General features: G+C 32.0%; 1 long non-coding RNA gene across 2 annotated transcripts in view; it reads left to right on the top strand.

Annotated features, from left to right (window-relative positions):
* LOC124420382 overlaps nucleotides 1-24,820 on the top strand; it is a 33,911-nt gene extending 9,091 nt beyond the window's left edge. For both annotated transcript variants that reach the window (XR_006941160.1, XR_006941161.1), the window contains exons 2-4: nucleotides 1,016-1,395; nucleotides 16,968-17,593; nucleotides 24,634-24,820. This is a non-coding gene — a long non-coding RNA (uncharacterized LOC124420382). The remainder of the gene's footprint in view (nucleotides 1-1,015; nucleotides 1,396-16,967; nucleotides 17,594-24,633) is intronic.
* The last annotated feature ends 822 nt before the right edge of the window (nucleotides 24,821-25,642 follow it).

Genomic DNA, 25,642 nt, shown 5'->3' with positions numbered 1-25,642 from the left:
AGATAGATAGATAGATAGATAGATAGATAGATAGATAGATAGATAGATTGATAGATAGGTAGGTAGATAGATGTTCTAGTTCTGATCTAGTTCTGTTTCAGTTCTGTTCCAGTTCTGTTCTAGTTCTGTTCTGTTCTAGTTCTGTTCTAGTTCTGTTCTAGTTCTGTTCTAGTTCTGTTCTAGTTCTGTTCTAGTTCTGTTCTAGTTCTGTTCTAGTCCTGTTCTAGTTCTGTTACAGTTCTGTTCTAGTTCTGTTCTAGTTCTGTTTTAGTTCTGTTCTAGTTCTGTTCTAGTTCTGTTCTAGTTCTGTTCTAGTTTTGTTCTAGTTATGTTATAGTTCTGTTCTAGTTCTGTTCTAGTTCTGTTCTAGTTCTGTTCTAGTGCTGTTCTAGTTCTAGTTCTGTTCTAGTTCTGTTCTATTTCTGTTCCAGTTCTGTTCTAGTTCTGTTCTAGTTTTGTTCTAGTTCTACTCTAATTCTGTTCTAGTTCTGTTCCAGTTATGTTCTAGTTCTTTTCTAGTTCTATTCTAGTTCTGTTCTAGTTCTGTTCTAGTTCTAGTTCTGTTCTAGTTCTGTTCTAGTTCTGTTCTAGTTCTGTTCTAGTTCTGTTCTAGTTCTGTTCTAGTTCTAGTTCTGTTCTAGTTATGTTCTAGTTCTGTTCTAGTTTTGTTCTAGTTCTGTTCTAGTTATGTTCTAGTTCCGTTCTAGTTATGTTCTAGTTCTGTTTTAGTTCTGTTCTAGTTCTGTTCTAGTTCTGTTCTAGCTCTGTTCTAGTTCTGTTCTAGTTCTGTTCTACTTCTGTTCTAGTCCTGTTCTAGTTCTGTTACAGTTCTGTTCTAGTTCTGTTCTAGTTCTGTTTTAGTTCTGTTCTAGTTCTGTTCTACTTCTGCTCTAGTTCTCTTCTAGTTCAAATTGTTTATTTTTTTGTTTAAAGCTTCCTTATTAAAATTTCTAAATGGCTCATATTTCCTTACAAAATGTGTATAATTTCTACCCTTTCCCCCTCCCTGTTACAGCTAAATGATACACACCATACACTTACAGACAGAGCGGGTCATTAACCTTTCCCTATTGCTGGAGGCAAACAGAATCTAACTTACGTCATACTTCATACAAAAAAACTCCAACAACAATAACAATGAAATTATGAGCAAAATTTTCTTTAGCAAACACCAGTCAAGGAATGAGCCCAAGAACAAATGAGTGTGTGAGGTGAGTGATTTGGTGAATGAATGATGTGTAATCGAAGCGCAAGAGAAAAATTGCCAAAGTCCGAAGTAACAGCATGTTGTTTATGGCAGTTTTGGAGATTATTTTATGTGCCACAATATTTCAGCTGATGCTTGCCATACATATCGTTATGCCATTTACATAGATATTTTATGTGGCAAATGAGGTGAGTGTCTACATTTAAGTTGCAATATGTTTTTTGGTTTTACGCTTCATTCAATAATTTTTATGTTTCGTTAAAACAAATATTAATATTGTATGATGGTGGTGGCATTAAAAATTTGTTGTTGTGGGAATTAAAAATACTCCCCACGCAGACTTGACGCCGAATTTCTAAAAAAGCAATGAGTACATGCAACATTGCAAGTATTGTTGCTCATACAACTGGGTAAGAGTTTTGTTGAAAGAATAACTCTCAGTTTTGTTTGCCTGATGTTTGTGTTTTGTAAATGAAAAATTGTAGGACTGACTGCAATTGGAACACAATTACCTGAATGTACAAATGTTTATGCAAAATAATGTGTATATGTATGAATATGTGTAAGTGTTATTATACTTAATGAGTAGGTTGGTGTTCATTATATACATATGTACGTATGTTGTATGGCGACATTTGTTGTTTCTTTCACGACCAGGTTTTTTAATATTTATGATAAACTATAACGAGAGTACGTACTACAGGTTTTCACAGTAAAATTTCAAAGAATGAAAGAAAATGTTTAATGGATAAACGTCTCGTGAGGAAATCTTATTCCAACTAATACTTTAGAAAAGTACTTGTTCAATAGAATTTTTTAAACAATATCCGATAATGTTTTCAATAGAATATTTAGTCTTGACAATAAATCAATCTTCTTGGGTATTGATCAATCTATAGTCTTGAATGTAGATCAATCTATAGTCTTGACTATAGATCAGTCTAAAGTCTTGACGATAAATCAGTTTTTCATCAGTCTAAAGTCTTGACTATAGATCAGTGTAAAGTTTTGACGATAAATCAGTTTAAAGTCTTAAATCTATAGTCTTTATTTTAGAACAATCTACAGTCTTGACTATAGATCAATCTACAGTGTGAATTATAGATCAATCTAAAGTCTTGACTATAGATCAATCTATAGTTTTGATTATAGACCAATCTATAGTTTTCACTATAGATAAATCTATAGTCTTGTTTATAATTCAACATATAGTCTTGACTATAGATCAATCTATAGTCTTAACCATGGATCAATCTACAGTCGTGACTATGGATCAGTCTATAGTCTTGACTTTAGATCAGTCTATAGTCTTGACTATAGTCTCGACTATAGATCGGTCTATAGTCTTGACTATTTATCAGTCTATAGTCTTGAATATAGATCAGTCTATAGTTTTGACTATAGATCAGTCTATAGTTTTGACTATAGATCAGTCTATAGTCTTGACTATAGATCAGTCTATAGTCTTGACTATAGATCAGTCTATAGTCTTGACTATAGATCAGTCTATAGTCTTGACTATAGATCAGTCTATAGTCTTGACTATAGATTAGTCTATTGTCTTGACTATAGATCAATCTATAGTCTTGACTAGAGATTAATCTATAGTTTTTACTATAGATCAATCCATAGTCTTGACTATAGATCAATCTGTAGTCTTGACAGTTCATCTTTAAAAGTCTTTACTGTTTTTGTTATGATTTCCGACCAGACATTGTTTAATTTAAATTTCATTGTTTTGTTGTTGCTGTTTTATAAAGGTGGGGCAATTGCTTTTATTTGTATTATTTTTGTTATTATAATTATAATACGTTTTTTTTCTACTTGTATTCTACAACAAAAAGTCCTTATTAAATATTTATAACAATATGGCAACACTTTAAGCTTAAAATGCATACATGCTTTTTGAAAAAGCATAAAAATAGAAAAAAAACACAACTGAGTCAATGTTTTTACTCTTGTTTTTAGACTAAGTACTCTACTACCTTTACTCCTTATTGCTATTGTTCTTGTCGGTTTCATTTATTTATGAAGCAACAACATGCAATGCAGAAAAAAATTGCAACCAGAAAAGGGCTTTTAAAGGTAAAAGCAATAGAAGTAACTGTGGGGTAAAAGGTGAGCAAAAAAGAAAACAATAGAGTGAGTAATAAAGATATAGAGAGTTATTTTTTACATACATATGTGTAGGGATTTGTGTAAACATGTAAACAATTAAAGATGTATGATGTAAACTTGTATGTAAAAAGCACAAAGTACAATAACCTTGACATGGCTACAGCTAAACAAATAGTAAAAGACGTGTGAGTGTGAAGTGTAGTCTAGTGTAGAGTACGAAATGTAAATAAATAATAAAATAGGGAGTTTGTATAAACAAACATAAGCAACAATGAATACAAAGTTGCCAGAGTGTTATTATTTGTTGTTAAACTAAACAAAGTAATGAAACTCACCTGTAAGTTAGATATTTTGTTTTCCTATTTGCCAACAATCTCCCTTTTTTGTTGTTACTGCTCTTGCAGTTCCTTTTAGTTTATATCCATTAAATAGGTTTAGGGACAACACCCAATTTCAAATGTCTGTTCTGTGTGGCTTTGGGTGGTTTTCATGCTTTTTGCCATTCTTTTGTTAAAGTCTATACAATTTTTTGTTTATACCTTTTTTTGCATTTTATAATGCTTGACTGCATTTTGTTAAAAATATCAAAAAAAAAGCAAGTTTTCGTTGTTGTATCCCTAAAACGGAAATGAAAATTCAAGTATGTTTTTTTGTGTGAGTTCATACTTATTGTTTGCATTTGCAATATTTTTTTTTTAATTAAGTCAACTTCTGTTTTGTGGTGGTAATGACTCACTAACTTTTTTTTGAAGTTTTAAATGAAAGTTATGAATTTTGCTGTATGTTTGGCGTTTTGAACTTTCTTTGTTTTTAAAACAAAAACTGTCTAGGGTCTGCGAACGACATGAAACTCTAATGTATTAAAAAAGGAGTAATAAATCATTAATGGAAATAAAAAGAAGATTGCTAACATGCTACTTTACAAGTGGTTTGAGGCGAACCAAAGAAAACTACTCTAGAATCGAAGTTAGAATGAACCAAATAAATAATGATACAAAATTGAAGAGAAACGAACTAGAACAGAACTAGAACAGAACTAGAACAGAACTAAAACAGAACAAGAACATAACAAGAACATAACAAGAACATAACAAGAACATAACTAGAACAGAACTAGAACAAAACTAGAACAGAACTAGAACTGACTAAAACAGAACTAGAACAGAACTAGAGCTAAACTAGAACTCAATTAGAACACAACTAGAGCACAATCAGAACAGAACTTGAACAGAACTAAAACTAAACTAAAATTGATTAAAAAGAACGACGATTCAGAACTAAACTATAATAAGGCTAGACCATTCTCATTATGGTTATTACAATTCAGTTTTGTTCCATTTCTCAGTCTCAAAATGTCCCCCCTATTCCTTAAAAACTATTTTGAAAAAATTTTCAAACTAACGTACAAATATCGCAAGTAAAACCAGCAAAACTTCTCCACCCATAAGGCTAATAAACTATTGGAAAGAGTCAAGGCTAAGGTCTTTGCCATTCCTGTTTGCTAAAGTTGTTTCTAATTCTAACATAAAACACACTGCCTAACTGCGACGTTGCACACGTTTCCAATGCCTCTGTAAAGCATTGGTTGTGGCAGTACATTGTATTAGAATACGGCATTATTATGAAGTGAATTGTAGAAAAATCTAAGTGTTGTATAAGTATTATTCTAATGTTGCACGAGTATGCTTTTTGCATAATTCATGGTTGTTGTTTTTTTCAGTTTTTTTTAATGGCAGAAAAAAAGTTTTCGCATAAGGCAATAGATAGATAGTGAATGTTAGAAAAGGAGTAAGTTAAGGAAAACATTATAGCAACTTATATGTGGTAATAGATATATAGTGGAACAAGTTTCGTTTTTGAAGTTTGATGGGACAAACAATAAAAAGTGAATGGGAAGTAAAAAAATACCATACATACTTTTGAAAGTTAAAGAAAGATCGAGAAGTAGGAAAGCAGAACTCGGGCTTATACTGAACAAGAAGTTGATCCAGAACTAAACTGAAACTAATGCAGATTTGATCTAAGTCTGAATCAGAATTAGACTGGATCTGATCCAGTACTGGACTGAAAATTGTTTGATAATTGATCTAGAACTTTAATGAAATGAATAACAAACAAAACTAGAACTGAACCAGGACAGAACTAGAACAGAACTAGAACAGAACTAGAACAGAACTAGAACAGAACTAGAACAGAACTAGAACAGAACTAGAACAGAACTAGAACAGAACTAGAACAGAACTAGAACAAAACTAGAACAGAACTAGAACAGAACTAGAACAGAACTAGAACAGAACTAGAACAGAACTATAACAGAACTAGAACAGAACTAGAACAGAACTAGAACAGAACTAGAACAAAACTAGAACAGAACTAGAGAAAACTAGAACAGAACTAGAACAGAACTAAAGCATAACTAAAATAGAAGAGTTATTCTAGAAGTGATCTTCAACTGTGCCAGAACTTACTTGATCAAAAGCTTAAGTACAATTGGGGCAAATCAGAACTGGGTTTGATCCAGAACTGAACTTTAATTGGACTTCACTTTTGGAAACAAACCTGTTTTTTATCTTCCTAAAATCTTGAATTTATAATGACTTTCAAACAAATAATTTAATTTAGATTTAGTTTGAAAGAAATTATGTCTGCTGCTATAACTACTATTCTAGCTAAAGGCAAAATCTTTGTTAATAAAATACAGGGTTGTAAGTTTGCTTTCAACTCCTGCAATTAGTTTGGAAGCATATAGTCCTTCATTCCCTGCCAAAAAATAGCAAATCTAAAACGCAATTATTGTTACTTCTTCTTAGTAAACCGTCTGTCCTTCTTGTTTGCAACCCTCAAATAAAACTTAAAATATATTTTAAGCTTGATTATATATTTTTATCATTATTTTTACTTTCAGCCAAGTTCTTTTTCAATTTAAACTAAAAAAAGAGAAAATTGCAAAAACAAAACGAAAATAAATAAAACCCAGGACTAAAATATCAAATATTTCCTAAGGGTAGTTAAGAAAAAAAAGAAAATATTTCATATAAAAAAATCTGTTGGTAAAATCTAAATAAGTATTTTATTTTCAGCTAAGAAGGAACTCAAACCTTAAAAAAATTTTGCATAAAAATTATAAATATAAAGAATGTGATTCCTGACAGACATACTTTATATCCTTTAGAATTTGGCACATACTCATACACTTGTGTATGCATGGAAATATATTTATCCGGGTTCTATGCTCTGCCAGACACAACCCTTAATAAAAAAAACATTTTTGAAATTGGTCTATTTGAAAACACAATAAAACATATTGGGTTTGTTTTTTGTTGAGTTTTTGTTAGCCAGGATTTATGTTTAATGCAGGAGTAAGGAGAAACATGTAAATTGTGTGGTTATATTTGACTCTTATTGTGGAATAAACTGGGGTTGTATAACTACGCCGTCTTTAAGCGAGAACAGAGGACACGTGCTTCCTTTACCCATAAGCAAAAATTTCATTGACACATTTTGCAAACATGCTTTTTTGTAATATTCCTAACTTTTTCCAAAAAAATACTAAAATCTGTTTAAAATTTGTATTGTTTTGTTGAAGCCTTTTATTGTTCAAACTATAAATTATTTTTAATGGTTTTTTTAATTTAAATTGCAAAAAAATCTTCCAAATTCTCAAATTGGTTAAATATAGCAATACAATAAGTATGAGTTCTACTAAAGTGAGTGGCATGGGTAGGTCAACCACCAGACATTGAACCTGTAAATGAAATTGTAGTAGTATATAGTAGTTTTTAGTTGTTGTTGCTGTTGCTGTTATTGTATGACTGTTTCTCTTCCTATATGTATGCAATAAAACTTACAAACAAACATACTAGACATACTCATACTCTTCTCCACATTTACAGACAATATACAAAATGTTGCATGTGTTTGTTTGCGATTTCATCAATAGTACCGAATTTTCCTTATTTACAGCTCTGAGAGCAAGTTTGAATTCTGTAAAAGGTTATAAAGTATGAGCTATGAGAGAACATGAGAACGATGGCTATGTACCCTACATCAAGGAAAAATTAATTGGACAATTTTGTTTATAAGGATTGTTACTAATACGCTACGTTCTGTTGCTGATCCTTATGAGTTCTTTTTGGGATCAATTCTGTCTTTCAGTAATCTGGATTAGTTCCAGTAGCATTCTGTTTTTGTTTTATTAATTTGGTTCAAATTTAGTTTTAGTTCAGTTCTAGTTCAGTTCTATTTCAGTTCTATTTCACTTCTAGTTCTAGTTCAGTTCTAGTTCAGTTCTAGTTCAGTTCTAGTTCAGTTCTAGTTCAGTTCTAGATCAGATCTAGTACAGTTCTAGTTCACTTCTAGTTCAGTTCTAGTTAAGTTCTAGTTCAGTTCTAGTTCAGTTCTAGTTCAATTCTAGTTCAATTCTAGTTCAATTCTAGTTCAGTTCTAGTTCAGTTCTAGTTCAGTTGTAGTTCAGTTCTAGTTCAGTTCTAGTTCAGTTCTAGTTCAGTTCTAGTTTAGTTCTAGTTCAGTTCTAGTTCAGTTCTAGTTCAGTTCTAGTTCAGTTCTAGTTCAGTTCTAGTTCAGTTCTAGTTCAGTTCTAGTTCAGTTCTAGTTCAGTTCTAGTTCAGTTCTAGTTCAGTTCTAGTTCAGTTCTAGTTCAGTTCTAGTTCAGTTCTAGTTCAGTTCTAGTTCAGTTCTAGTTCAGTTCTAGTTCAGTTCTAGTTCAGTTCTAGTTCAGTTCTAGTTCAGTTCTAGTTCAGTTCTAGTTCAGTTCTAGTTCAGTTCTAGTTCAGTTCTAGTTCAGTTCTAGTTCAGTTCTAGTTCAGTTCTAGTTCAATTCTAGTTCAGTTCTAGTTCAGTTCTAGTTCAGTTCTAGTTCAGTTCTAGTTCAGTTCTAGTTCAGTTCTAGTTCAGTTCTAGTTCAGTTCTAGTTCAGTTCTAGTTCAGTTCTAGTTCAGTTCTAGTTCAGTTCTAGTTCAGTTCTAGTTCAGTTCTAGTTCAGTTCTAGTTCAGTTCTAGTTCAGTTCTAGTTCAGTTCTAGTTCAGTTCTAGTTCAGTTCTAGTTCAGTTCTAGTTCAGTTCTAGTTTAGTTCTAGTTCAGTTCTAGTTCAGTTCTAGTTCAGTTCTAGTTCAGTTCTAGTTCAGTTCTAGTTCAGTTCTAGTTCAGTTCTAGTTCAGTTCTAGTTCAGTTCTAGTTCAGTTCTAGTTCAGTTCTAGTTCAGTTCTAGTTCAGTTCTAGTTCAGTTCTAGTTCAGTTCTAGTTCAGTTCTAGTTCAGTTCTAGTTCAGTTCTAGTTCAGTTCTAGTTCAGTTCTAGTTCAGTTCTAGTTCAGTTCTAGTTCAGTTCTAGTTCAGTTCTAGTTCAGTTCTAGTTCAGTTCTAGTTCAGTTCTAGTTCAGTTCTAGTTCAGTTCTAGGTCAGTTCTAGTTCATTTCTAGTTCAGTTCTAGTTCAGTTCTAGTCCAGTTCCAGTTCAAATCTAGTTCAGTTCTAATTCAATTGTAGTGTTATTTTTATTCTTCTAGGCGCTGACTATTTAGTTTATCACATGTAATTGGTTACATCTCTCTCAATCCTATACTCTCCACAAAATTCTGCAAATAGAGAGAAAATTTTGCGAATTTTATCATTTCGTAACTTCACTCAGTACACGAATCTATGTTGGATGAATGCATTCCATTTGCGAAAAATAAACATAAATACAAACACATACACAAATTTAACTACAAAAGTATGCATGTTACAGCTTGAGTATGCATGCAGCCAGCAACGTATTTGTACATATGCTATCGTAGTGTTCGTATAGATGAAAAAAATGCCTGCTAGTAGAGTAGGGCAAAGGGAGTTACAATTTTTGGTAGCAATGACCTTCACCGCGTTGTTGAGCTTGAAAATGATTATTTCATATTATTTTTCTTTTTTGCAGCTTTTTTGTTGCTTTCTCATTTGTTTGTATAACTTTGCTTTAGCAAATTCTAGATGATAATGATGTTCGTGTTGATGATAAACTAGATAATAATGCTGTTTTATAGAAACACATAGGAATATAAAAAAGTTAAAGTTTTTGAAGTGCAATGTGGTGTATTTTCTGATGTTATAATAAAATTTTCTATGTGTAGCGCATTTTGTTTTTTTGTAGTTATATATTTTCCAAATGTTAGCGGAGTGGGGGTAGAAGTGAATTTTGTTATGCTATTTGTATGTCTATGTATGTTTCTGAAGTCGTTTGGTTGGTTGCTAAATTTAATGCTCTTACCCTGGTCCCTTGAGTTGTGTTTTCTATATGTATTCTTTAATGGCCAACACCAACATTCGAGAGTAGAGAATTAAAAAGGAACTAGAACTGAACTAGAACTGAACTAGAACTGAACTAGAACTGAACTAGAACTGAACTAGAACTGAACTAGAACTGAACTAGAACTGAACTAGAACTGAACTAGAACTGAACTAGAACTGAACTAGAACTGAACTAGAACTGAACTAGAACTGAACTAGAACTGAACTAGAACTGAACTAGAACTGAACTAGAACTGAACTAGAACTGAACTAGAACTGAACTAGAACTGAACTAGAACTGAACTAGAACTGAACTAGAACTGAACTAGAACTGAACTAGAACTGAACTAGAACTGAACTAGAACTGAACTAGAACTGAACTAGAACTGAACTAGAACTGAACTAGAACTGAACTAGAACTGAACTAGAACTGAACTAGAACTGAACTAGAACTGAACTAGAACTGAACTAGAACTGAACTAGAACTGAATTAGAACTGAACTAGAACTGAACTAGAACTGAACTAGAACTGAACTAGAACTGAACTAGAACTGAACTAGAACTGAACTAGAACTGAACTAGAACTGAACTAGAACTGAACTAGAACTGAACTAGAACTGAACTAGAACTGAACTAGAACTGAACTAGAACTGAACTAGAACTGAACTAGAACTAAACTAGAACTGAACTAGAACTGAACTAGAACTGAACTAGAACTATATTTGAACTAAAACTTTACTAGAACTGAAGTAACCGGAAGTGAGAGCTGATTTGTAATATTTTAGAGCCTGAAAAGATCCTCGGTTTGTCAAATTTCAAACGATTAAACTCAGATAAAGTTTTAAGTAGGGTTCTCTATTTGCACAATTCTCTCCTAAATCTTTTATCCAGTTATCATTGAATAGTTATCGCATTTGTTTTATTCTATATTTTTTCTGGTTTTCTTGTTGTTGCGCCATTGAAAATAGAGTTCATGACCACATACATAAACTTGACACTGCTACAACAAAATTGAAATGAAAAATCTCACAATACACTGCAAAATAATACAAATGTTGCCTCACTCGTAGTATTTGTCATGCAACACAGAAAAAAACTGCAAAGCTAAAACTTCTGGAGTTGTTGGGCTTAAGAGGTGTTGGAAGAGAAGTAGTGTGAAGTATTTGAACAGCATAGAAATTTGTAGAAAGTTAAAGCAAGTTTTCGGGGAGGGTGAGGCATACAGACAGCAATATACAACATTAGATTATTAGGGAAAAAACATTATGTGTGCAACAAAACATGTATACTTTCAGATAGAACAACACAGTCTACATACAACGACATTTGTATTTGCTGCTGCTGTTTTAATGGGATTTGGGGAGTGGGTTTAGTTAGAGGAGAATTGCAGACATTTATGGTTTGAGTTAATAAAAGCAACGCCACAGTTTCAATGACCTGTTCTATGTTTTACTTTATACTATGGCCATGTTCCCCACTCTAACAACTGTGGCCCGACTGGATAACACTACATGCCTCTACTACCTCATGATTTATGCACACATACATACATATATTGGCAAAATAATATATATTCCATAATATTCTAAGAAGAGTAGAATTTTTAAAGTTTGTTTTTATTTTTTTATTATTGTTTTTTTATTCGTTCTATTCCTGCTTATTTGGTAAATGATGTTGCAGTAGAAGTTGTTGTTGATGATAATAATGTTGATCATCATCATCATCATCATCATCATCATCATGAGTTTATGGTTTAAATATAATTTTCCCATTGGTATTTCCTTTGTTCTATAGGTTACTCTGCTTTTTCAAGTTCTCTATGTTTTTGTGTAACAAGAAAAATGAAAAGTGAGGTTGAGTTTTCCCTGTTCTACTGATACCATGTTGACGACGATGGCGGCGACAACAACAACAACGTTGTGTGCCAGAACTGGCTTCTTTTGGTTTCTGGTTGCATCATTTGCGAAATTTGTAGATGATTGTTTCGTTTTTTTTTTCTACTTTCCAAAACAAGTTTTCTCTAGAAGAGGAAAATGACTTTTGTTTTTAACATTTTCAATTGAATTTTTTCTTGATTCGTTTTTTTTTTATTTTGCACTTTTCTTGTTCTAAATGTCTTGTGTTGGGAGAAATTGAAAATTCTAGGGAATCATTAGTGGAAAAAAAGTTTTATATTCTAAATGTTTGTATTATTATAAAAAGAAAACTTGGTGATGGAAAGTTGATTAACAAAAAATATATTTAGAAGATAAAATTAGTGAAAAATGATTGTTAAAGTAAAATAAAAATCTGACTAATGGGTACTTGTTACTTTAAGTCTCTAATTTATCATGTTTAAACTTTTTTCTTAACAGATTTTGAAACTTAAAGTTTATTTCCGGACAAAAACTGAAATAGTTTTAACTCTCGATATCTTCAAGATCCAGTTCTAGTTCAGTTCTACTTCAGTTCTAGTTCAGTTTTAGTTCAGTTCTAGTTCAGTTCTAGTTCAGTTCTAGTTCAGTTCTAGTTCAGTTCTAGTTCAGTTCTAGTTCAGTTCTAGTTCAGTTCTAGTTCAGTTCTAGTTCAGTTCTAGTTCAGTTCTAGTTCAGTTCTAGTTCAGTTCTAGTTCAGTTCTAGTTCAGTTCTAGTTCAGTTCTAGTTCAGTTCTAGTTCAGTTCTAGTTCAGTTCTAGTTCAGTTCTAGTTCAGTTCTAGTTCAGTTCTAGTTCAGTTCTAGTTCAGTTCTAGTTCAGTTTTAGGTCAGTTCTAGTTCAATTCTAGTTCAGTTCTAGTTCAGTTCTTGTTCAGTTTTAGGTCAGTTCTAGTATAGTTCTAGTTCAGTTCTAGTTCAATTCAGTTCTAGTTCAGTTCTAGTTGATTCCGCTATCCTCATTATCGCTTTTGTTTATTCCTCCTCATCCTCTTTGCTCTTAGTTTAATACAATGAAAGTGCAATTAAATTTGCTTTAAAATAGTTCGTCTTTTAGTTTAAAAAATATTTTAGTTTTTTTTTATCTTATAAAATAATATGACAAACTAGTTCTATTTATAAATATTTATATATAAAATATTTATACCGCTCTTTACACCACTTTCTTGAGATATAACTCATATATTAACGCTTTGTAAATCTATTTACATTCGTTTTTCTCTATGTTATCTTGTTATTATTACAACTCATCATCGTTATGCTAACTCTGCTAGATTTCTCCATTTCACTCTCACTACCAGCGAAATACTCTTCACTTTTTTCGCCATCACAAAATACTCATGCAGGTTTTTTACTAGAATTTTGTAGAAGAAAATATTTAATGCATGAGAATATTTTATCATTATGTGTGAATATGTAGAGTGTAGAGATGTGTGTGATTATATAATGTGTATATGGATATGACACATGGTTGTGAAACCCTTCTACCTACTCCTACAACGGACGAATAGTCAGCCAGCCAGCTAACGAAACCCACTTATAGTTTGTCATAAAGTAGATAAATTAATCCCTTTTTATGTGAATAAGAAAGGTTGACAGATGGTTTACTAATTGAGATCAGATTTAAGAAGAAAATACAGAGCGTGAGCCGTAAGTTTAGGCTGTATATTCATATAGTAATGTTGCCAGTTTATTTCTGTTTATGTAATCATAATCTGGCTACACTTTATGCAATCATTTGCAATATTTACCAACTCTCTGGCATAACAGCAAGGCATGGAGTGAGTCTAGGGGACAGGGAGAAATGAAATAAATATTTCATCATGTTTATTTAGTTGGCGTTCGTCGACCTTGCAACTCGTTTGTATTTTTCTACTATAGAAAATAAAATGTTTTATTGTTGCTGCTGCTATGGCTGCCGATGTTTTTGTTGTTGTTGTTTTTGTTATTTCATATACATTTTTTCAATTTCAATGTTTTTCCTCAACCCACTAGATAAAGTTAAAAAGGAGGTACAACAAAAAAGAAAGAATGACAGACGGGATTACTATGAGTAGAAAAAAGCCTATTGAAGGTATAAATATACTTAAATTTACACATACATTAAATACATGTAAAAACTTTATACATATGTATTAAAGTATAAATGTATGCTGTTGTTCTATTATATTAAAAAAAATGTTAACATTGCAGTTACTTACTTTGTGTTTGACAATCGGTGTCAACAACTTCATAATTATGATGTTTTTATCTCACAGTAAAAAAAGTTTCATTATTATTATCTTAATAGCCATAAATAATGTTGCTATTGCTGTTGCAGCTATTGTAAGTTGTCAAAGTCATGACTATTAACATTGATTAAAATATGCGCTTGATTTGTTTTAAATAGGCTTGTCTGTCTGTCGCATCATTCATTAGTGCCACAATCACTATACGGAAAAATCAAAGTTAAAATACTATTAAATGATTGGCAATACTTCAGTGTTAAAGTTGGCAATATAGTTGCATGTGTTGCATTGCCAAAAGGTAAATAAATACTAGATCCCACTTAATCGAACTTACTTTTCAGATTCAGGCCAGTGTTTATGAAACATTACTTTTTATATAAATTAACCGATTTTAGACTGCTTAATAATGAGCTTGAATAACAGCTGCCATTCTAGTCCCAACCATAGCCTAACCTAGACTGATCCTTATTTAACCGACCCATGAAATAAAACGTGTTTATGTACGACTTAACTGATGATCCAAAACTGAGTGAGTTAACCTCCATGCGGAAGCCAACCTTTGTAGAATTTACATTATCGATCAAAGGTGAGAAACAGCCTCAGTTTTGCTAATGAAAACCTGCTAATGAGACCGAGAAGAACAGTGCCCATCATAGTCACATTGGAAGCCCATCTATGATGTCTCATGCCATTCAAATCGCTCTCCACCACCATCGATAGTTTTGCTTGTGAGAAACCATTAGGAGACTTTTTCTGGAAAGCTCAGTGCACATTAGTGTCGGCAATCCTTGACTCCACGCGCCTACAACTCTCGACATGATCATTCAGAACTTTCTAAAGTTATGGAAAGTATGGTCAATTTTCATCCCTGTTAAGTATTTATTTCTCATGTATGGGCCGGAGCTTCGAAGTGTATTTTGCAGCTACTCGACCGCGAACAGGAGAGGACGAAAGTACTTATCTGTGACAGTAGGGTATCCAACACTATTGATTCACTGGAGCACCGTCGGAACATGGGGTGTATTGCACTGTTCTATAGATAATATAATGTAATGTGTTTCTTTGAAATTAGGGAACTTGTTCCCGATATGTTCTTGCGTAAGACAGGTCTTTCTTCAAGAACACACCCATTTGTGGTAGATTGGCCAGTGGACCGCATAACACATTACAGGGAAAATTCAGACGCACTGTTAGTATGTAGAATGTAGAATAGTTAGTATGTAGAATGCTGAGGTATTACCTGTCACTTTCGACATAATATATTCTTGCGTAACATACGACTTACTTCAAGAACACACCCATTTGTGGTAGATTGGCCAGTGGACCGCACAAAACATTACAGGAATAAACTTCCTTCTGAGGTATTCCCTGTCACTTTCGATATTAGAAGATTTAAATCAAATGTCCACAAACACTACTCCCTCTATCCCCCTTCCCACAACCTATTCTTCTAGTACCAACACAATGCTTTGCATAAGTTGGGGTCATCAATTTTGTAAACATTGAGCAGCAGTTCTATGCAAAATCAACTACTTTGAATGAATTGTTCATAAATATTGTGATTTTGCTGGGATCCTATTAGAATTGCAAGCTTTAATTATACACCAAATCGAGAGAAAGAAGCAATATCAAGGGGAAAAAGGAAGTGTTAGGAAGATGCGAATTTAAAGAATTCTAAACTTTTCTGATAAAATGCTTTAACAAAATCGCAACTCCAATTGTTTTCCAAAAAAAAAAATCATTTGAACTCATTAATATTTTCCTCAAAGTTGACATTGCCAATATAACGACTTCACTTTTCCATATCGTTTACAAATTATCTTTTATGGCAAAAAGCATAAACTGAAAATCATACAAAAAAGAAGTCAATAGGCATGAGTTTTTCATTATATATTTATTTACTTTGTCATATGTTGCAGTGTGGCACAACAAAACAAAAAACGTTTGCATTCATGCTTCAATTGTTGAGAATAGTACGAGCCGAGAGTTGAAAAAAAATGAAAACAAACACTGACAATAGTTGAAATACTGACAGACACACCGCAGAAAACAAAAATACCATAAATAAATGAAAAAGGGGGAAATTGCATTTTTTTTTCATACAACATCATAATAAGTATTACTCCATAGAAATAGAAGAACAGGAAAATGAAAAAATTGCAAACACACACACAACAAACACGAATTTATAAACTTATATAGGGAATAGGGAGGTGTTCAGAAGTCGACTAGTTAAAGAGCATTATAATATATTTAGGGAAATCTAATAGGTATGTGTTTCAGAACGTTGCCATCTTCTCGAATTGGTCCTTAAGAAATTAGGAAACTTCTCCAAGAAAGGTCTATAAACTAAGATGTGATTAGTGTCCTATTAGATAGGAGATCGCGGGTTCGATTCTCACCTTAGTGGGAAGTCGTGATTAGTGTTCTAGTCGAATTAATTATGAAGATTCTATTCGGATTAATGATTAAGGTTCTGGTATGTCAGTTTATGATTAGTGTTTTAGGCTACAAGATCGAAAATCGTGGGTTTGATTTCCAACCGATACACTGGCAAAGAAGCTCACATTCTTCCTGTTTTAAACTAATTAACTAACTAACTTACTTCTATTTAGCTCGAAGAATGTGAGAAAAATTTTCAAAATTGTAATCTATCGGATCGGACCATGGGTTTGATTTCTGCCCGAGACACTAAAAACGAAGCTCGCATTATTCACGAAGAAGTTCTAGGTGAAAAATGTATCTTGCATCCAACTAACTAACTTCTATAGAGCTCGAGGAATGCGAGTAAGAAATTCCGATATTTGAGCATTTTCAAAATTGGAATCTTCTTTAAAATTTCGAAATTAGTGTTTTAGGCTATAAGATCGAAAATCGTGGGTTTGATTTCCACCCGATACACTGGCAAAGAAGCTCACATTCTTCCTGTTTTATACTAATTAACTAACTAACTTACTTCTATTTAGCTCGAAGAATGTGAGAAAATTTACAAAATTGTAGTCTATCGGATCGGACCATGGGTTTGATTTCCGGCCGAGACACTAAAAAAGAAGCTCGCATTCTTCACGATGAAGTTCCAGGAGAAAAATGTATCCTGCATCCAACTAACTAACTAACTTCTATATAGCTCGAGGAATGCGAGTAACAAATTCCGATATTTGAGCATTTCCATTTCCTAATAATTTCTCTAATTTCCTCAATATTCTAAAACTTTATTTTTGATTTTCAGATAAAGAACTGCCAAAGTAATTTCGAAAACAACTCAATCCTAAAACCCAACTTAACTTAAACATCAAATAGAGTACATTCCCACATGAACATTGAAAATAAAGAATAAAGAAACTCCAAATGGCAATGGCCCTGAAAACATTGCTTCAATAGCTCTCCATACATAATAACCCAACAACCAGCCAACAACAGAGCAAAAATAAAAACCATTCAACACATGCGAAACCGAACCGACAACAGCCATTGAGCTCAAACAGCAAAAACTTCAATCAGCAGCAAAAACTCACAAAACAAAACAATAAAAAACACCAAGTTACATTTTATTCTTGTATTTACTAGAGGAGTGTGCAGAACCTACTAAATACTATGATAAAAGTAGATGCAATAGAGCAGAGACAACATTGAAAAAGCATGATTTTTCAACATAAATTCAGATAAATACACAGAAAATATTCAAGAACACATTGAATGTTCATAGTCATATACCCTACCAATGCCATTGTCAATGCCAGGAGGTTGTTTGGTCGGTTCTTTAGAATTTCGTAATATTTTTTGTGCAGACTTTACCACCACCACCATCAGCGCCATCAACTCCAACATCATCATCATCGCCTTCAACATTACAAGGTGAGTATGAGTTTTTGCAATTTGTTTGTAGTACAATGCCTTCAATTTGGCTGCAGTTTTAGTGCTCTTGTGTGCATTTTCCTACTCCGGCTCTTTTTTCTCTATTCTGCATGATTTTTTCATATGCTCTTGAGGCCATTAGCCTCGGTATTTCGTCTATGAAATGCAATTTTCAATGTCTCCTATACCACCAAACTTATAGGTTTGTTGTTTACTGGCTCCTCATTTGGGACATGCGCTTTTCATTGAACTTCCCATTTTGCAGGGAAATTTTGAATGTTAATGTTAAGGCCATGTATGTTTTTTTTTTTTTTTTTTGTCAGATCCAAGGGGGTTCTGTTTGTCTTCGAAATGGTTAGATAAGGGGTATGTACATCAAGCAATGACCGCGAAGTTATGTTATAAAGATGGGTTTTCATGGGAGGAGTCGTTTTATTAAATTGTTTTATATGAATTTTTATTGCATTTTTTGTACAAAACTATTTATTTGTTGGTTTTTTTTTGGAAGATTATCTTGATGGTATTGTAATGCTTTTCATTTGTTTAATCCTGTCAAATGATGACCTCATTTTTAAACAAGTTAGTTTTGGAATTAATTGTTAGAATTCGGTGGGGATTTGAAAAGTATTAAGATAATGATAAAAACATTTTTATATTTATTTTTTAACCCTTAATATTTATCGAAACTCCTAAGGTTGCGTGATTAAGCACCAATGTTATTCCAATGGTCTCCCTATATAACAAGCAATAGTCAATAGACAATCGATCATTTAAGGGTGTTTGTATAGCTTGATCCGAAAACTTTTTAACTATAGTCCGAGAACTTTTTAAACTATAGACACTACACAATCGATCATTAAGGTTCCCTGGACGAAAGGTCTCTGGATAACTTCATCCGAGAACTTTTTAAGTTATAGTCAATAGACAATCGATCATTTAAGATCTTTAGACGAAGGGTCTTTGGATAGTTTGATCAAAGAACTTTCAATGATCCCTAGAATAATAAGCAATAGTGAATAGAAAATCGATCATTTAAGATCTCTAGAATGGGGATCTTTGAATAGCTTACTTCGATAACTTTTTAAGCTATAGGCAACACACATTTAAGATCCCTAGAAGAAAGGTCTTTGGATAGCTTGACCCGAGAACTTTTTAAGCTATAATCAATAGACAATCGATCATTTAAGATTTCTAGAATAAGGATCTTTGGATGATCGTTAACTACCATAGTCTATAAACAAACGATCGTTTGAGATCCCTAAAATGGGGCATGAGATTTTAGCATTAAAAGAAGTTAGACTTTGAATGCTCTCGGTCAAAATCAGTCTTCCCAGAGATGAATAGTTGAACCTAAAGAAAAACTTATGATTAACATCAAAATGCTTCAAGATTAGATAGCTTTAAAGTCTTCACGATTGAGTAAATAGAATTGAGAACTTAAAACAATGTTTTGAGATATGAAAATGAGTTTTGAAGCATTAAGGGTAATCGGACTCCCTACTCGATAACGATTAGTTATTGAAAACTTAAGTGCTTCCAGTAGTTAGTAGTTAAAGTTCTAATAAGTCAGATAAGAGGTCTTAGGTTCGATTCGAGAGTTTTTAGACAACATTGGCTACTAATGATTAACAATATTGAAAACATCAAATTGCAGATAACGAAACTTCTCTTAGAGTTAAGGGCAAACCTTCTAAAACGATCAAAATCTGAACGCATCCAACTCAATAGTTAATTCTTAGAAGATACTGATTAGATTCCTCATGTACAGATTTCAAACAAACCTCACTGTTTAAGTAGAATTTAGAGCGAGAATATTAAGGCTTCTAGGTACAGGAACAGGTATAACAATTGTTTAAGTAGAATTTAGATAGAGAATATTAAGGTTTCCAGGAACAGGTATAACAAAAGAAGGAGTTATTAATGTCAACAGTGTGAGAAATAAAGCAGAAAGTTTAAAAATCAAGAAAAACTCGAATTTCTTCCTTACCACTACTATTAAACGTAGATTTTTCCTAGAATGTTCTTGCAACGAAGGGAAAACAATAAGTCCAAATAAACAAAAGGATAAAAAAGAAATTAAAGTGAAATTTTGCTTTTAGCCAGAATACGTTTAACGTTCTTTACTTATTTAACATTTCGTTTGAAAAGTTTATCAACGCAAGGATATTTTAAGTTTTTCATATTTATTTGCAACAACCCTTCAAATTATGTCGCCAGTAACAAAAGTTTATAGTATGTCGTTGCTGTAGTTGTCGCTATTTTTGTTGTTGTTGTTATTATTGTCGTCGTTATCGTTGTCGCCTGTTTTAATGTTTTTGTTTTTACTGTAGACTACGTGCTTCAAAAAGCATGAGCAGATCAATGACCCGTATTTTGTAAATTCTGAGACAATTTTCAATCGATAAATGTGCAACGAGAGTTTGTGTTTGAGTGAGTGTGTGTGTGTGCTGTACTACCAAACTGACTGTCTGCCAACCCTGCCACCGCCCTAGGCGTGGTAAAACAAAATTCACTGTAAACTCCATTCCACACCTTTCAATCTTTTGAACAAATGCTGCTGCTGCATTTTGGTTTTGCTGACATTGCAAATAATTGTAATGTCAGACTATATAAGTATTTATATATGTATAGGTTTATATTTATGTGTTTGTGAGTTCCTTTAGTATATATTTTCGATTTGGGGTAAACTACCAACAACGAGTGCTAGTATTTACAAAAACGGAAATGAAAATCACCAAAGAAACGGAAAGGTAGTTGCAGGTTCTATTTTCTTCTTCTGATTTACCCTAGGAAATGTGTAAAAAAGCGTATTACGAAAAAGTTACAGAATAAAAGTATAAATTCCGGGAATAGCAATTGCTTGTGAAAATTTAATGAAAGTTTAAATAATTACGAAGGCACCACAACAATTAGTTGTTGAATGTGAAAAATTGTAAAGGCAACAGAAGAAAATATTAATAATTACAATAAAAATCAAGTCGGTTAATGAAAACACTATTGACTATACTATACCCTCGAATATAGGCTAGATTATAGACCATATTAAAGGGTTTGGACTATAGACTAGACTATAGACTTTACTAGACTGGACTATAGTATTGACTAGACTAGACTATAGACGAGACTATAGTATTGACTATAGACTAGACTATAGACTAGACTATAGACTATAGACTAGACTATTGACTAGACTATATACTAGACTATAGACTAGACTATAGACTAGACTATAGACTAGACTATAGACTAGACTATAGACTAGACTATAGACTAGACTATAGACTAGACTATAGACTAGACTATAGACTAGACTATAGACTAGACTATAGACTAGACTATAGACTAGACTATAGACTAGACTATAGACTAGACTATAGACTAGACTATAGACTAGACTATAGACTTAGACCTTTTCTATTGGTAATTAATTGAGTTTTTTTCTCTGACTGTATTTTTAAAGTTTGTTGTACAAACTCCCTTTTTTTGGTATTCTTCTATCCTATATATAACACTTAATGTTCCCGGCTTATACACTCTCGTCTTTCTTTCGTTCGTATATGAGTCGAATATGTGTATCTATGAAATGTTTAAACCATAAAAAGGTTTCAGTTTTATTTTGTCATCGTTGTATGAGTATTTTGTAATAAATATGTCTGTGTTTTAACTATATATAGAAAATTTCAGACTTTCGCTTTGGTTTCTATGTACTTACATACTTATCGAAACAACCAACCACTTTTTAATATGACTGCATTCAGTTTGACTTTTTTTGAAGTTTGTTTTATAAAACTCTATTTGAAAATGAAGTTGTATTTGTAGAGAATGTGTTTTTGCAAAAAGTATGTCTGTGTAACAGTTGGAGTATTTCACATACATTAACAGGATTTTTTCCCATGTGTTAGTTATAAACGAATGTTACACATTCTTAGTAAAAATTTTGGAAATAGTTCTGATGGGATTTTCACTGACGAATTTTATAACTTGATAAAGAATTATAATTATATTATTTGTAAATTCTATTAAGGATTTTAAATTTAATTATTTTATTAGAAATACTATAGACAAGACTAGAATATAGACTACAAACTATACTATCAGCTAAACTATAGACTAGTCTAAATACTAGATTATAGACTAGATATTACTACTGAATCGACGCGGACTAGAATACAGAATAGACAATGTACTAAACTATAGACTAGACTATCGACTAGACTATATACTAGACTATAGACTAGGTATAGACTAGACTATAGACTAGACTATAGACTAGACTATAGACTAGACTATTGACTAGACTATAGACTATACTATAGACTAGACTATAGACTAGACTATTGACTACACTATAGACTATACTATGGGCTAGACTACAGAGTAGACTATAGACTAGGTAATAGATTAGACTATAGACGAGGCTATAGGCAAGACTTTAGACAAGACTATAGACAAGACTATAGACCAGACTATAGACTATACTATAGACTAGACTATAGACTATAAACTATTCCCTAGACTAGACTATAAACCATTTCCTAGACTATACTATCGACTAGATTATAGACTAGACTTTTGAATAGATTTCTGGCTCATGATCCATTTGAACTTATAAATAAATTTGTTATTAAGAAAAATTTTGGTTGTCAAATTTTATTAACAACTTAACAAATTACTTTCTTTTGCCAAATAAATAAATTATGCATAAATTACCCTGATTTGTAAAATTTTAACATATTTTTATTATTATGTCTCTCGTTTTCGTTGTTGTTCAGTATCCAAACCCTTCTAAATACCTTTAGTCTGCTGAAAAGTAATGGCAGCAAGACATTAGTTTCTTATTATCCTTTCAACAATAAATAATCTTTAATTTTGATTAAAAACCTTTATTTAGCATTTATTTCTTTTTTTTGTTTTGTCTTGTCTTTACTTTAAAAATAAGAACGTTTCAGACAGTAAAGCGCCATATTTAAACTATTAAAAGCTTCGTTTGTCTGGAAATTGTTAAAAATAAAATATATAACGACACACATACTCTACCTCTTAGTCTATAACTTTCAACAAACTCCTATTCGACTATTCGCATCTTAATAAATGTGTGTGTGTGTGTGTTTTTTAAGGGTATAAAACTCACCGAAAAAGGAAGGGTGTTGTCTGGGAAACTCATACTCAATAACTGACCAAACACAACAAATATAAACACACACATAACTTTACATTAACATAGACATATATAAACACACACACAATCTTTCATAGCAAAGTTTAAATGCATAAACCAACAAAAAAGAGAGTGTTTAAGGAAATGCAGACACACGAAACTCTCAATGCTTACTCACATACACAAAACGTTGCTAAATATATTGTTTCGTGTAAGTAAAGAGGATAATACAAGTTATGGAATTACAATCGTTAACGATAACGACAAGCTAAATATTTCCTTGTGCGAAGAGATATCGCCTGAAAAATATTTTGTTTAGTAATAGTATTTGTCTTTTTCATTCCAGTGTTTTTATATCGTAATGATACTAAAAAATAATTAAGTTTAATTTAGTACAGTGTGTTTAATCGCCAGTAGCTGGTCGCTTTCGGTTCAAATTATAATCAAAATAAAACATTTGTAGTTTTGTTGGCTTATTGAAAAGGAGAATCTTATTAGAAGTTGGCAGGATTAAAGGATATTTAACGTTGATATTTTAATAGGAATTTAATTTAAGTTAACTTAGCTAGTTTATAGTCCACTCTAGTCTATAGACTAGTCTAAAGTGTAGTCTATAGTTTAATGTAAGCATATTCTTCTCTATAGTCTAGTCTGTAGTCGGGCTTATAGTTTAGTCCATATTATAGGCCTTATTCTAGTCTGTAGTACAGTTCAAAGTATATTCAATAATATAGAACAAGACTATTCTATAGCCTAGTTTATCATCTAGTCGATAGCCTAGTTTAGATATAATTCAATATATATTCTACAGACTATATAAGAATATTTTATAGTTTATTCTATAGTCTGGTCTATGCTTAGTGTAATCTAAACTTTAGTCTAGCCTTTAGTCTAGCCTATAGTCTAGTCTATAGTCTATAGTCTAGTCTATAGTCTAGTCTATAGTCTAGTCTATAGTCTAGTCTATAGTCTAGTCTATAGTCTAGTCTATAGTCTAGTCTATAGTCTAGTCTATAGTCTAGTCTATAGTATAGTCTATAGTCTAGTCTATAGTATAGTCTATAGTCTAGTCTATAGTCTAGTCTATAGTCTAGTCAATAGTCTAGTCTATAGTCTAGGCTATAGTCTAGTATATAGGCTAGTCTATAGTCTAGTATATAGTCTAGTCTATAGTCTTGTTTATAGTCTAATCTATGGTATAGTCTAGTCTATAGTCTAGTTTATAATCTAGTCTATAGTCTAGTTTATAGTCTAATTTTTAGTGTAGTCTATACTTTAGTCTTTAGTATAGTCAATAGTTTAGTGTTTAGTCTAGTTTATGGTATAACCTATAGTCTAGTCTATGGTATAGTTTAGTCTTTTATATAGGATGTTGAAATTCTTAGAATCTCTAGTTAGTAAATTTCTTTTAGTGTTTTTCTTTATGAAAAACAAAAAACATTTGCCCACAACTCCTTTCTGTTTGAGGTATGGGCTAAAATTCTAGCTCCTGTCTGGCTCAATTGCGCAAATGCAGCAATTTTTTCATATTATTTTCAAACGTTTTCAATTTTATATAACAATATAAAGACCATTTACCATTTTTAAATCACTAGATCATTTTGAACAGGGTGTAAACTTAATAAGCAATACAAACCAATTTCCCGGTTATATATATAAACCGTCTATATACTAGTAACTATGTACTATTAATATATAGAAGAAATATTGTCGCCTGAGTGTGTAGAGACAATATTAGTTTTTGTTATAACAAAGAAAAAAGGGTGTGAATGGGTCAAAAAGTGTTTGCAGTTTTTATGCAATTTTACAGACAAATATTTATGATTAAAAATTTTTAGTAATGGTTAATAAATATGTGTTATCTCTTTATTTTTTATTTAAGGAATAAACTTTGTCAGGGTGTTAATGTCAGCCCATCATTCTTCAACATCTGTGTCGTAACAGGGAAATCTGCTGCAGAAAAAAAAACAACCTGGTTTCTTGGTCAGTATTGCTATGAGATTTCGCTTTCGTTAATATTAAAATTTTGTTTTGAATGAAAACATTACTAATAAAGATAAATAAAAAACAATTATAAATTAATCTGTTTTTTTAAATTAATTGGAAAAAGGTAAATACATACAACCAGGTAAGTTTTGTAGTATAATAAATATGAATAGAAATCATTCAATGCGCTAATAACTTCAAAAACAATTCTTTAACAATTCTAGTTTGAAATTGAAGCTAAAAATTAATTCCTTTATATACAAAAAGGATTGTTGTTACAAACAATTTCTAAGTCTACTTTAGTGCTAAAAACGATTTTGAGTCTGTCTGTAATAAAATCACAGGGTGTCTAACGCAATTTGATTTTTAGAGGCACCATCTATTGATATGTAGCATAATGACAGGTTTTTGTCTTGACTTACCATCACAAATATTTTCTGTAGTTAAGACAATAACCTTGCCAACCCTAATTAATTGACTGCTGAGTGTTTTTGTTAATAACTCGTTTGCTATAAGAGATACAAACATAATTCTTAAACTACAGGAAAGAGCAGAAATTCAGCTTTACTTTGGTTATACTTTTAACTAAAATTGCCACACCCCCTTTGAACTATGCTCCATAAACTTCAAAGGTCCATAACCATGTAAAAAAGGGGCGTGGCAATTTTTTTTGACAAAACTGAAAAATTCATTTCCGCCTATAGTCCTGTACAAAATTTCACTCGAAAAGCTTAAACGGCTTCAAAGTTACAAAGCGTTAAAGTCAGCACTGAGAAAACCAAAATTTTTGATTGCATAAAAGTTGAACCAAAAAATTTTGGTCAAACACCAGGCCAACAGAACCTGGTAGCAAGTAATTTTCCCAATCTCGTTTTTGGTTTTTTGCTAATAACTTTGAATCTGTT

The sequence above is a fragment of the Lucilia cuprina genome, chromosome 5, assembly GCF_022045245.1.
Source record: "Lucilia cuprina isolate Lc7/37 chromosome 5, ASM2204524v1, whole genome shotgun sequence".
NCBI classification, from domain to species: domain Eukaryota; kingdom Metazoa; phylum Arthropoda; class Insecta; order Diptera; family Calliphoridae; genus Lucilia; species Lucilia cuprina.
The sequence above is the reverse complement of the archived record's forward strand: the minus strand, read 5'-3'. Positions and strand labels throughout refer to the sequence as shown.